At 35.7% G+C, this 13,512-nt stretch overlaps 1 pseudogene; it reads left to right on the top strand.

Moving 5' to 3' along the window:
• Positions 1-2,927: 2,927 nt before the first annotated feature.
• LOC109679437 (olfactory receptor 52R1-like) lies at positions 2,928-8,122 on the top strand (annotated as a pseudogene).
• Positions 8,123-13,512: the final 5,390 nt, after the last annotated feature.

The raw sequence follows: 13,512 nt of genomic DNA, 5'->3' as shown, positions 1-13,512 counted from the left end.
GTTTTTAATGTAGGTCATCCTTTCCCAACTACTTTACAGTATTAGACTCTAGGCTTTATCTTTGATAATTTGAAAATCCACAATAATACTTCCATTTATCCTTTTCCTTCAGCTCTTCATTCCCATTTTTTCTTGATGTATTATATTATCTTTGATAAGTGTAAGTATGGACAATTTTGATATTCTCAACTGACAGATTTTTGAGTTGTTTCTACCACTTAAGTGTCATGAATACACTGCTATATACATTCTTAGACACTTTTGTGGTAATTGGATACCATTTCCACAGAGTATGCTACTAAAAATGGAATTTTGTGATCAAAAGGATGATAATTTTATTAGAAATTAGAATTTCTGATATGACTGCAATCAAGGCATGAGTGGGCCAAATTGCCTCCCATGTTAACCAATACTCACTGTTGTTAGTATATTTAACTTTAGCTATTCTTGTTTTGTTTTGTTTATTTTTTTATTTTTATTTTTTCATTATTCATATGTGCATACAAGGCTTGGGTCATTTCTCCCCCCTGCTCCCACCCCCTCCCTTACCACCCACTCCGCCCCCTCCCTCTCCCCCCCTCAATACCCAGCAGAAACTATTTTGCCCTTATCTCTAATTTTGTTGAAGAGAAGTATAAGCAACAATAGGAAGGAACAAGGGTTTTTGCTGGTTGAGATAAGGATAGCTATACAGGGCATTGACTCACATTGATTTCCTGTGCATGGGTGTTACCTTCTAGGTTAATTCTTTTTGATCTAACCTTTTCTCTAGTTCCTGGTCCCCTTCTCCTATTGTCCTCAGTTGCTTTTAAGGTATCTGCTTTATTAACGTTAGCTATTCTAATGAGTGTACATTGACATCCTTGCTGTGGTTTGAGTTTTCATTTTCCTAATGGATAATAGTGTTGTACAATTTTCACCTGTGTATTGGCCATTCATCTTCCTCCCTTTTTAAATATAGATATCCACTTTTTCCAGAAAAGTTTGCTTTCTGTCACTGAATTACATTGATTTCTCTATTACTAATCAGTTAATTATATGTTTGTAGCTATCTCTGGTTTCTTTGTTATTTTTTAACAATGATTTGATCTGTCTTCATACAAATTCAAGGTCAACTGAAAGAGATGCAGCATAGTTGACAAACATTTTGAAGGAACTCTAGACAAACAATCTTATTCAAACCGTACTTAAGATCACTAGAACAGATGAGATAGAGTTTCTCCATAGATTTATACGTAAAAATTTAGAAAGGTAAGCAGAAATGTGTTTTTTTAATTAATATGTGAAGTCTGACTTAAAAACCTGAGTGACTTCAAATAATAGAATAGTGAAATAATAATAGTGACTTCAGTAATAGAATTTTGCTATAACACAGTTCTAGAAACCTTAAGTTCAAGACAAAGGTTTTAAGACAGAATCTCTTGCATGCATTTCCTCTAATTTCTGGTGGCTTGAAAAAAAACTTTAGCTTTTTAGATACATTAACTTGATGCCTTCTTGTCCACATGGCAGTCTCACTGTGTGTGTTGTGTCCAGATTCTCCATTTATATAAGGGCTACAGCTGTATGGGACTAGGAATTCAGTAAATTCCAATATAACCTTACCCTAACTGATTTCATCTGTAATGCTGCTACTTCTAAATAAGGTTAGATTCTGAGTTATTGGGGATTACAGTTCTACATTTTGGGAGAACATATTTTACCAATATAACCCTTCTTGGACAACAAGACTTCCAAGAAATTAGAGGAATGTAGAACATATGTAGCTATTTCCCCTCTGGCCATATATAATTTGACTATAATATAAAGAGCCATAGATGGTAAAGAGAAAAATGGTAGCAGCAGCAGGCTTAGGTGAGTGAGAAGAAATGAGGAAGAAGCAATCCCACAGAACAATTCCAAAGGTCAAAACCAAGGAGATTTAAACTTCTACATAATACCCATATATGATGGAACATTTTGTTCCTGAGGAGAGGCAGACAGGACCAAAAGTTACTTACCATCAATTAGGGAACAGAACAATATACTCAGCCAAGGATTCCATGGATGAATATCATCATCCTCCTCATCATCATCATTTTCTTTCATAGAATCCTTATACAAGTAAAGAGAAAGAAATGTTAAAATATGTTGGGGTATTTGGAAAGTTCAGTTATGAATGATCTCTATGAACTTGTGATAGCAACAAACTAATCATTTCTGCTAGAAGCAGTTTCTCAGTGGTACAGAAGTTGCAAGAGGCAGGATTTTTTGAATGGTAGCTGTGATGGAAAAATAGTTGAAGTTATTCACTGGTGTATGGCTAAAAGATGGATAAAAATGAGATTTTATAGAAATTAATATAAGATAAGTAAAAATTCAGATGATACATATATTATTCCTCAGTATAGATTGTATATGTTACATCGTCTTCAAAATGCTTTTTATATTTTCTGTTATATAATATATACAAAAATTTATGTACATATTCATAAGGATATAATGACATGGAAAAACTTAGGATGAGTAAAATAAATAGAAAGATAAGGTACTGTAGGAAGAGTATGCTCAAGAATACAGAGATCAAGTGCTTCTGAGCCATGACAAAGTCCAGGTCATTTTGATATATCCCTGACTGAGATTCTGTGGATGTAAAGGTCAACAGAGTGAGCACATAAGAACTGTGAAGCTATGGATGTAGTGAGGTTTTCTATATAGTTTATTGAGCAGATTCAGACTTTCATGTCATTATCCTCAACAACTTTTTATTCCACAAATTCATTCTTTCTAAACATCCATCTCTCCCACTTTCCTGAATGCATAATCACAGATTGGCAAGGCTGTATGTTATTATAATCATCCTTACTTAGGCTCTTAGCACTGCACATACATTTTTGTACATCTACTGGACACTGAGCTTCAGGATCTGGGAACCAGGTTCTTTCTCAATGCATCCTAAAGAGTTGACAACATTGGAACTTAAAAATGATGAGGCACCCGTAAGAGTGTTGATTAGGAAAAGATTGACCTTTCTATTGCCCACTCTTTCAAGCATGCCATCATTTATCAAACTTGGAAAGCAGTGTGTTTGATCTACACATAGCACAACTTTCAATATTTCACATAAACCTATACTTTCTTAGAAATTATAACCCTGATTTATCATGGTTACATCTCTATATAAATCATGCATTGTGAATGTGATCAAATACTTCCTTAAGCACACTAATGTAAGCATAGTAACTCTGGAAATATTTCTGTGATTTTATATTTAAAATTTATGTTGAGTTTTATTATTTGTGAGGCATACATTTGGAAGTCTGGTTTGCTGTACACTGTGAGTAAATGTTTTCAAATATTTCTATCCATTTTCCTTTCTCATCTCACAAGATTTTTTTTTAAATTCAGCATGTGCTGAAAACAGTAAGACAAAAAAGTGGGTCCCTAAGAAGGACTGAGAAAGAGAGACCTCTGTCTGGGATTTAAAAGTTTAGGTGGAATGAGGAGGGCCTTATAGCCTCAGAAAGGTTCAGAAATGATGAGGGAAGGATCTCCATCAGAAGTCCCTTTTCCTCTCTGATCACCTAGCCAGAAGTATGGGGCCTTGGAACCATAGATACCTCAGTGCACACTAACACAGCAATAGATTGTCAGCACCCTCGTCAAGTCTACATCCTGTATACATCAATACATACAATATGTATGTGCAATGAATAATGCCGCCTCACACTATGAATATATCATAAGACACATGAATTCACAAAGTATGTGAACTCAACGACCACACAGTTTTAGAATGATGCTGAAATTGTGTATCATGCCAAAACAAATATTTATTCTTTTACAAACACATAAATTTATACAAACACTCCCGTGGGAATTAAGTCCTTTATGAGCATATTTATTGATATAGTCCTCAAGCACATTACAATATATAAATAACAATATACTTACCATATACTTTTAAATTGCACAAATATGTCATCCAATATATATATTATATATACATATATAAATACAAGTGTAGATAAGCTCTAACACATGTAATCTCAACAATATATTCTTGCACATAGATTCAATTTCCCCACCTTTGCACTCATATATACAGAGGAGAGGGGAAAGCAGGGGTTAATGCTTTTTGCTTCAGTATCCAGTCTCAGAGGAAGCCTGTGTATGAGGCAGAGGGAATTAGGAGGGGGGAGAAAACCAGTGCTTGGTGGAATGGACAGGCCAGGCATAATCCTTCAAATCTTTCAAACTCCACAGAGAGTACACATACTCATCCATAAAGAGTATGGCAACCAGATATATGTTTCCATGTTGAAAACCTCCAATGTGACAAAAATACCAAGGATTACACAAGTCCCTACATGCCACATGTCATGTAGCCTTAAATCTGCCTATGGTCTGTTCATAAGTTACTTACTAAAAATGTGTAGGAATTTCTGACAATGACAACACTGAATTCCCAGGGACATCAGGGGAAATTTCAGAAGGGAAAGACAGGCAATGGACAAGGCCCCAACTCCCAGAAGCCTCACAATGTCTGTAACTGAAACATAGCTGGGAAGGGTGACGTCGCCCACAAAAAGGGTATAAAACAGGTGAGTTCTCCATTAAGGCTCATGGGCAGAAGCCAATAGAGGTGTCATCCCAGAAAAAGCAGCACATCCCAAGAGATGTCAAGAGTCCAAGCTGGAGATTCATCAGAGACATCAGTCCAGTGAAGTGTGAGGATCCTGTTTTCAAATGCAGATGTTACTAATTCAGTACATACTTGTGCAAGCACCATTCATGTCTGCCTTTGTCACAGTAGGGCAACAATATGCTTCACCCCACCAAATTAAGAATCCCAATCACTCACTCTCCAGCAAAGGCAGCAGCATGTGCTATAAGGAGCCCAGGCCAAAGAGTTGTTCACTCTGACATAGATTTACTCTGTAATCATTCACAAATTCCTTACTGACTCTGAACACTATTTTCTCATTGTAAAATGAGAATACAGAGGATTTGTATATTTTTCTAGATACATATTTAAGATCCTCTAGTGTTTTGCAAGAAATAACAAGCCTTTCATCCACAGTTAATCAGAGATCATTATACACACTGAGAAATTCTACTTTTGGTCAGTATCTCTTACAATGCTCAGTGCAGCAAGAAAAATGGTGTATGTTTTTCCAAGCTACCTTCATCCTCTATGACTTATCCCACAGGACACAGTGGCATACTAGTGGCAAGAAGCAAGAAAGGAGGAAGCCTCTGGCTCAAGCAGAAAAAAATGGTATAATTTGGGAATTTAGGTTTGGAAAAAGAAGGCAAAGTAGAGGCCTTGCATCCCTGATGATGAATTTTCACTTTGCACTTGATAGAAATGTTTGTTTTGAGGAGACCTATGATTGCTGACTATGTTAGGTTATTTAAGTTTCTGGTGTAGAGAAGACTTCTAAGGTCTGAGCTTATTTTCTGGCATAAAATTATAAATACAGGAAAATTTTGGCCTATTTGGGATCTTAGGAACCACCCAATGCAATAAAATAAAACATTTGTTAGTTCATAGTGGTGATTTTCTTTTAAGGGGGTGGAAAATGATTCTTCTTTCCTCTCAGTTTGTATTATAAAACAGGTAAAAACTAAGGCTTTCAAACTAAGGCATAGGCCAACTGAAATTAAGCAGTGAAATGGTGCTGGCTAAAAACAAGTCACCTCTACCTTATGGATTCTAGGGTGGACTGGAGACTTCAGGAGGATCAAACAATAAAAGTCAAACTTTTAAGGCAAGTAGTTAGAGGATGGGGCTCACAGAGTATTCACTTGACAGCAGGGCAAACTCTAGGGTGAGAAATAGACATACTTTTGTGAGCATGGTTCAAAGTAGGGTTCAGAAGATTCTATTGGGACATTTTAGGATATTGTTAATTAGTTAATTAATCTGTTACTATTGAATAATGGCATTTCTTGGTTACTTCCTTCAGAAAATGTTTATCCAACTCTTACTTGGCAGCAAGCACAGTGTTGATATGGATATTTCAAGGTTCAAGACTGACTTCATGTAAAATTTCTCATCTATGATATTCCTGGGTAACTAAAGCCCATAGACTAAATCAAGTTTGCCACCTGCATTGCTGATAACATGTTATTGGAATATCCTATTCACATGCATTTGCATACTGACTATGGCTGCTTTTGCAGTGTTAAGGGGAAACTGACAAGTTACAACACAAAGCCAAAAAATAACTGTGATATGCTTTCTTTTGGTTGTTTGCAATCTAGCCTTGCTATATAACCCAAGCTGGCCTCAAATTCAAGATCCTCCTGCCTCACTTTCCTCTGTGTTGGGATTACAGGTGTGCACAATCATACTTAGCTATGTTGTATACAAAACGTTTCCTGATCTTTGAGCCAGGAAGATCTGAATAATAGATAATATGTTTCATTATGTTGTCATAGTTTATCAGTAATCTTCTTGCCCACAATCTCAATGCTAACTCAACATCATAACATAAATGGCTTTGAGCCATACTACTTTCTTACTCTGAAATGTACCCCTAATGACAAAACAGAGGGTAAAAGGAACGTATGGAAAAACTTGAATAAATCAGTTGTTAGGTCTAATGTGACAAAAGTGTCATGATAGTTTTCCTGTAGCAGGGTCCACCTTCAAGAAAATTTTCAATTCCTTAAGAAGAAATTGCTCTAGCCTAGCAAGTTCCAACCCCATTTTAACAGCTAAATATGAAAATAATAATAAGTTGAATCACTTTATGTTATAAAATATATTTCTTGTAGGAGTTGAATTATTCTACTTTATCATTAAACCCAATTGAATAATAATTCAATTCTGCAATTAAAACCTTTAAAAATAAGCCAAGTGCTGATGGTTCATGCCTATAATCTTAGTTACTTAGGAGCTGAGATCAGGAGGATCACAGTTTAAGACCAGCCAGAGCAAATAGTTGGCAAGACCTCCATCTCCAAAATAACCAGAGCAAAATGGACTGGAGGTATGGCTTAAATGACAGAGGGCTTGCTTTGCAAGTGTGAAGCCCTAAGTTCAAACTCCAGTTCTACAAAAAAATTGAAAATAGTAATAATGATTACTTTTATTGTTATCACCTGCAGAGAGCAGATTACCTTCACAACAGAGAACATATTATCCATTCCCTCATGTTGATTTTAGGGACCACCTCTTCTCATCCTGGGTTCTTCAACTCACTTGGAATTGCAGGGCTGGAGAATTCTCAGTTTTGGATTGCCTGTCCATTTGTGTCATGTATGTCGTGGCTATAGTTGGAAACATCACCATCCTGCATATAATCCGAACTGACCACAACCTGCATGACCCCATGTACCTTTTTCTGGACATGCTGGCCATCACTGACCTGGTCCTGTCCTCTTCCACACAACCTAAAATATTGGCCATACTCTGGTTTCATGCTCATGAGATCGAATATCATGCCTGCCTCGTCCAGGTGTTCTTCATCCACGCCTTTTCTTCTGTGGAGTCTGGGGTGCTCATTGCTATGGCCTTGGACCACTATGTGGCTATCTGCTTCTCATTCTGGCACTCTAGTATTCTAATTATATCTGTGGCAATCAAAATGGGGGTGGTTGTGATGGTGAGAGGGTTGCTATGTGTGAGTCCTGCTGCTTCATGATCTCCAGGATGCCCTTCTGCTCCAACAAGGTCATTCCCCAGTTATACTGTGAGCACATGACTATGCTCAAGTTGGTTTGTGCAGATACCAGAATCAACAGTGAGTATGGGTTCTTTGTTGCCTTTCCTGTAGGTGCCTGTGATATGACTTTCATTGGTATATCCTAAGTGATGATTTTGAGAGCTGTCCTGCAGTTACCCTCAAGTGAAGCCCATTTCAAAGCTTTTGGTACATGTGCTTCTCATATCTGTGTATTTTGGTTTTCTATATTCTAGGCATTTTTATTCACCCATTGCTTTGGCCATCATGTGCCCCAAGTGCTACATGTCATGTTTGCTAATGTCTATCTACTGGTACCTCCCATGCTCAACACTGTCATCTATGGAGTTAGAACCCAACAGAGACAGGATGTTTTGGAAAAGATACCTAAACCAAGTGTCATAGTATACCACCAGTTCTATTGTCCCATGGATCTTATTGGACAATAAAAACATTTTCTAGGCCATTATTTTTCATGATAAAATCATATCTGTTTCTAACTAGCTCAGAAACTTGAACTCTCCAGAAAAAAGAAGAACAGTTTTCAGGATACCCACACAAGAGATATGACAGCTATGATCAACAAGGAGAACTTTTTCACCTGTTTCTCAGCACAAGAAAATAATATTTTTCTTTACTTATTAAAGCAATGATATTTTAAAAGAACATCATGTTCTACACATTATTAAAGAGTTGACATTTTTTCACTATCCATAGAAACATATTATTAAACCATTCAAGAGGAATATGGAAATATGCCACAGCTAAACATTCATACCTTTTCCTCATGTTGACTCTTTTCTTGAAAATAGCATTTGTGAAGGAAAATCATGTGTAAAAACATACACAAAATTGTATCTGTAAAACAACGCCACCAACTACTTAAATACTGTCCAAAAAAATCCAGGTGAAGCAACATGAAAACAAATGCAGGTCCAAGTACATTATTGTACAAATATATGAAAATGTAAAAAAGATCAAGATATAATACTAGGTACACAATGTAAGAAAAAAAGAGATATTGTCCCTAAACATGAAAATTTCAAGAAGGTGTACTCATTTGGAAAAAAAACAATAGAGACAAATATTAATAACAGTTACTTTGAGTAATAAGACTTATGAAATTTACATTTTCATTCCTTGCCTTTCTCAAAAAATTATGTTTGATTAATGTTTTAGTTGTACACAGTAATAGGGTTCGGTATGGTATTTCAATACATGTTTTTAAAAAATTATCCTCGATACAATTTAATGTTGCTCTGAGGAAAAGTAGTTAAAATAACAACAAAAGCAGAGAAGGGTTTCCTTCATGCAAAAGCCTAGGAGAATGAAGTGAACAATCTGATAGCACAGGGATCGTGGAACAGATGAAGATGCACAACAGTTGCAAATCTATACGTGACATTGCTCCCAAATCACAACTTCCTGAGACTGCTAACCGTGAGTGTCAGGAGAGCTGAAGAGTTGGTCTCTCTCTCTCTCTCTTTCTCTCTCTCTCTCTCTCTCTCTCGCAAAATTTTTCAGAGTTCTAGTGGAAAATGTATTTCATAATGAGAGAGGAATTTTTGGAAAAGAACAAGGAAGAACATTTTCTTTAGATAATATATCGTACTGTTTTAGGTAGTGGGAAAATCTTTAGAAACCATTAATAACACTTTTAAATGTAAATTTCTTTTAAAAATTAACATTTTAAGAAGTTTTTAAAGCATGTTTGTTTCCTTTTGAGTCATTACACTTTAATTGTTAATCTCTCCCTTACTCTTTTCCTAACAAAACTGAGGGGAGCAACTCATAAAGTCACCTGTGGAGAATGGAAGCATCCATCCTCCTTTCCAATAAGGTTAAACTGCTTTCTAAATTAGAAAATGGAGACAAGGCAGATACAGTTGCCAGTGCAGAGACTGCAACCCAGTGGCAGCATGCAACATTAGTAATTAAATAATTTTTTAGAAAACTAGGAAAAGAGAACTCTAAAATTGAATACCATGCTTTAGACTAGGAAAACCTTTGAAGTGACATTGAGAACCAAACGTACCTTCTTTGACCCAAAGGTATTCTGTTGGGATTCTCATCATTTGGTCCTGAAAAGTACACTTAAATTCCACGAGAGGCCCCAGTGAAGGCCTAGCATGAAAAATAATGTGAATATAGGAAAATGCAGAACGACTGCTGCTTTGTAGTCCAACAACTCACACAGATTTGAGACTGAGTATGAGAAGTTATTGCCTACATTTAGGACCTAAAATTTACCTACTCATTTATAATCCCTGGATTGTTTTATTCTTTTTTATTTCTTTTAGAGTTCAAAGTTGCCTTTTAATGAGATAAAAGGAATCAGGATAAAAGTTGAACATTATAGTGAGATTTTTAAAAGTGGGCTTCATGTTACAACACTAAATATATTATATAATAAAATCAAACAGTTACTGAGCTCTTTATCTCTCCTATACTGTTTTAATGTTTTCCTTTATAGTATCTTGCATAATTCTTTCTTAAACCTCAGATGACATGCTTATTTTATATTTTTTGTTCTTTATGTTCCCTGCATGCATACATTTCATCACATCCATATTTCATAATGTGCCTGGTTTGATGTCTTGTTGTGTAGTGTAGCTAAGGGGTATGCCATACCACCTCTCGCCAGCTGCTCAGCACTGAACATGTCTCCCTCTGTACAGTCACACTAATGTGGAGACAACCAGAACTTCCTTAAAATATGAAGGGCAAATCACCGTCTCGGAGTTAATTCCACTATCTTAGCTACTGTTTTCTACTCTGGTTTATAGTCTGTGACCCAACTACTAGGAGTTGATGCATGTGATAAATTCTATCACATTGTCTACATTTTGAAGCTATTCTGATACTACAGAAATTTTTTCCACAAACAAAGACACTGTCTAACCCATACTCTTCATCGTTGGTGTGATAAGTACTAAAGTCAGATGAGTTTTGATGAAGAGCTAATATTTTTCATAATATCTGTGATTTATATCTATCTGTTCAGATCTCTCCATTACGTTGTCTATTCAGTTTACTGGCCCATTTATTCACTAGGTTCTTGATTCCTTATGGGGTTAGTTTTCTGAGCTCCCCATATTCTGATTATTAATCCTTTGTCAAGTAATAGCTACCAAGATTTTTTCCCATTTTCTAGGTTATCTCTTCAGTCTAGTTGCTTTTTCATTTGCTCTATAGAAAATTTTTAGCTTGATGTACACTCATTTGTTAATATTTTCTCTTAATTGCTAAGCTATTGGAGTTCTATTTAGGAAGGTATTATCTATGCATGGATGTTCAGTGTATTCCCAATTCTTTGCTATAGTAGCTTCATAATTTCAGATCTTACATTAAAATATTTGATCCACTTTGAATTGGTATGGGCTTCTGTCTGAATTTACTATTATTTTCCGTTGGTGTTCATGTCTGTCTTTGTGCCAGTATCATAGTGTTTTTTATTACTATCACTCTGTAGTATAGATTAAATTGAGGTATGATGAGCCCTCCAACATTGCTAACACACACTCCAGTGATACCACTTCTAGGCATATACACAAAGAAATGTAAGAGAGGTACAATAGAGCCACTTGCACACCCATGTTTATTGCAGCACTATTCCAAACTTTGGAAATAGCCCAGATACCCTCCAACTAATAAATGGATTAACAAAATGTGATATGGAGTATGTGATGTGGAGTATGTTTCAGTCACATAGAAAAATGAAATGATGTTGTTTGCAAGTAAATGGATGGAACCAGAAATTATCATGTTAAGCAAAGCCAGGGTCAAAAAGGCAAAGATTGCATGTTTTCACTCATATGTGGAAGCTAGATCCATAATATTATAATGTGTGTATGTGTGTGTGTGTGTGTGTGTGTGTGTCTGTGTGTGTGTGTGTGCGCATATATGGAGAAAAAGGTAAAGAGGTGGATTAAGAGGAGGCAGGAAAAGAGAATGATAGAAAGCGAATAATATCTAAATACATTGCATCTGTGTATGCACATAGCATAAGAAATGCACTGAAAGCTGTTGAAGCCCATTCAACAGGGAGCAGGAGGAAGTAGGGAGGAGCAGGGAGATAAAGAGTAAGTAATAGAAGAGGTTAATCTGACTAGAGTACAACAAATACATGTGTAAAATACCATGGCAAACCCCTATTTAACAATCAATATACACTTTAAAAATGAAGGACAGGAAGGTAAAAACAAATACTGTCTGGGGAGAGTAACAATAGGAGGGAGGTGTGCAAATGACAGGGTGAAGGAGGGCAAATATATTCAAAGTATTTTATACATATGTATGAAAATTGAAAATGAAACCTGTTGAAATGGTTCTGAGAAGGAAGGAGGGATGAGAAAGAATGATGGAGGGGTGAATCTAATTAAGATATATTACAAGCACATATTTAAATGTCCCAATGAAACGCCCCTGAATAAGATGCTAATAAAAATGCAGAAAAATACGTTTATGATCTCTACTTTTATTTGTCTTCCATTTCTTATATGTATAAATGTATGTTTATGTGCTACATGGTGGTGGGACAGTGAACTTCTGGTAAATGTGCATAAGTGAAGGAGTAGGAATTATCCTGTCTATATAAGTGTGCTGTGAAAAAATGACTGGATCTTTGTGTTTGTCTAGCTGTGATTATGTGAATTTAAAAAGATTCATTCAGAGCAATACCATTCAGTATTTATAAAAATCAGTGTACATTTAATAACTATATATATCTGTATATTTGTGCTTTTCTTTCCAAGTTCCTTATCCTATATGGAATCCAAGTTTCTTATCCTATAAGAAAATATGTACATATATACTCTTATCTATGCATAGGATATGCATATATTCATAGAAAAATATGTACATATCATTACCTATTGAGAAATGCTCTGATCATAGATAAGGAACATTTATTTGTTAGTTATTTCTGCTTCCTTAAATATGCATATGGGCATCAGAATGGGTGAAAATCTTTGCCAGCTATTCATCCAATAAGGGACTAATATACAGAATCTACACGAAAGTCAAAAAACTCAACCCCCAAAGAATCAACATCTCAATAAAGAAATGTGCACACGAATTAAATAGGGAATTCTCAAAGGAAGAGGTACAAGTGGACAATAAATACATGAGGAAGTATTCAACTTCCCTGGCTATAAAAGATATTCAATTAAACGTACACACTCAACTTTGTTAGAATGGCCATATTCAAGGGCAATTATAACAACAAATGTTGAAACGGGAATCCTTAAATACTGTTAGTGGGAATGCAAATTAGCACATCCATTATGGAAAGCAGCATGGAGATTCCTTAAAAAGCTAAAGACAGAACTTCCATATATTCCAGTGATGCTGCTCCTGGGCATCTATCCAAAGGAACATAAATTAGGATACAATAGAGACACTTCTACACTGATGTTCATCACAGTACTATTCACAATAGCCAAGCTATGGAAACAACCCAGATGCCCTACAACTGATGACTCAATCAAGAAAATGTGGTAAATATGCATAGTGGAGTTTTATTCAGCCCTAAGGAATAATGACAACATGTGGTTTGAAGGTAAATGATTGCAATTGGAGGACATCATGTTACATAAGCCAGGCTCAAAAAGACAAATGTTTTCTCTCATGCATGGAAGATAGATCCAAAAGATAAACATATACACAAAAACAAACATGATCATATACAAACTCATTTGTAGAGCATGTTTGTAAGAGTGGAACTACTCTATGGAACTCTGGAACTCAGGGAAGGAGAGAAAGGAAAAGAGAATGATAGAGTATCAGCAATATCTTAAAACATAACATCTGTGATGATAGAGAGTATAAGGATATGCAT

Source organism: Castor canadensis, chromosome 1 (genome assembly GCF_047511655.1).
Source record: "Castor canadensis chromosome 1, mCasCan1.hap1v2, whole genome shotgun sequence".
Classification (NCBI taxonomy): Eukaryota; Metazoa; Chordata; class Mammalia; order Rodentia; family Castoridae; genus Castor; species Castor canadensis.
Note: the sequence above shows the minus strand (reverse complement) of the source record. Positions and strands in the feature narration are given on the sequence as shown.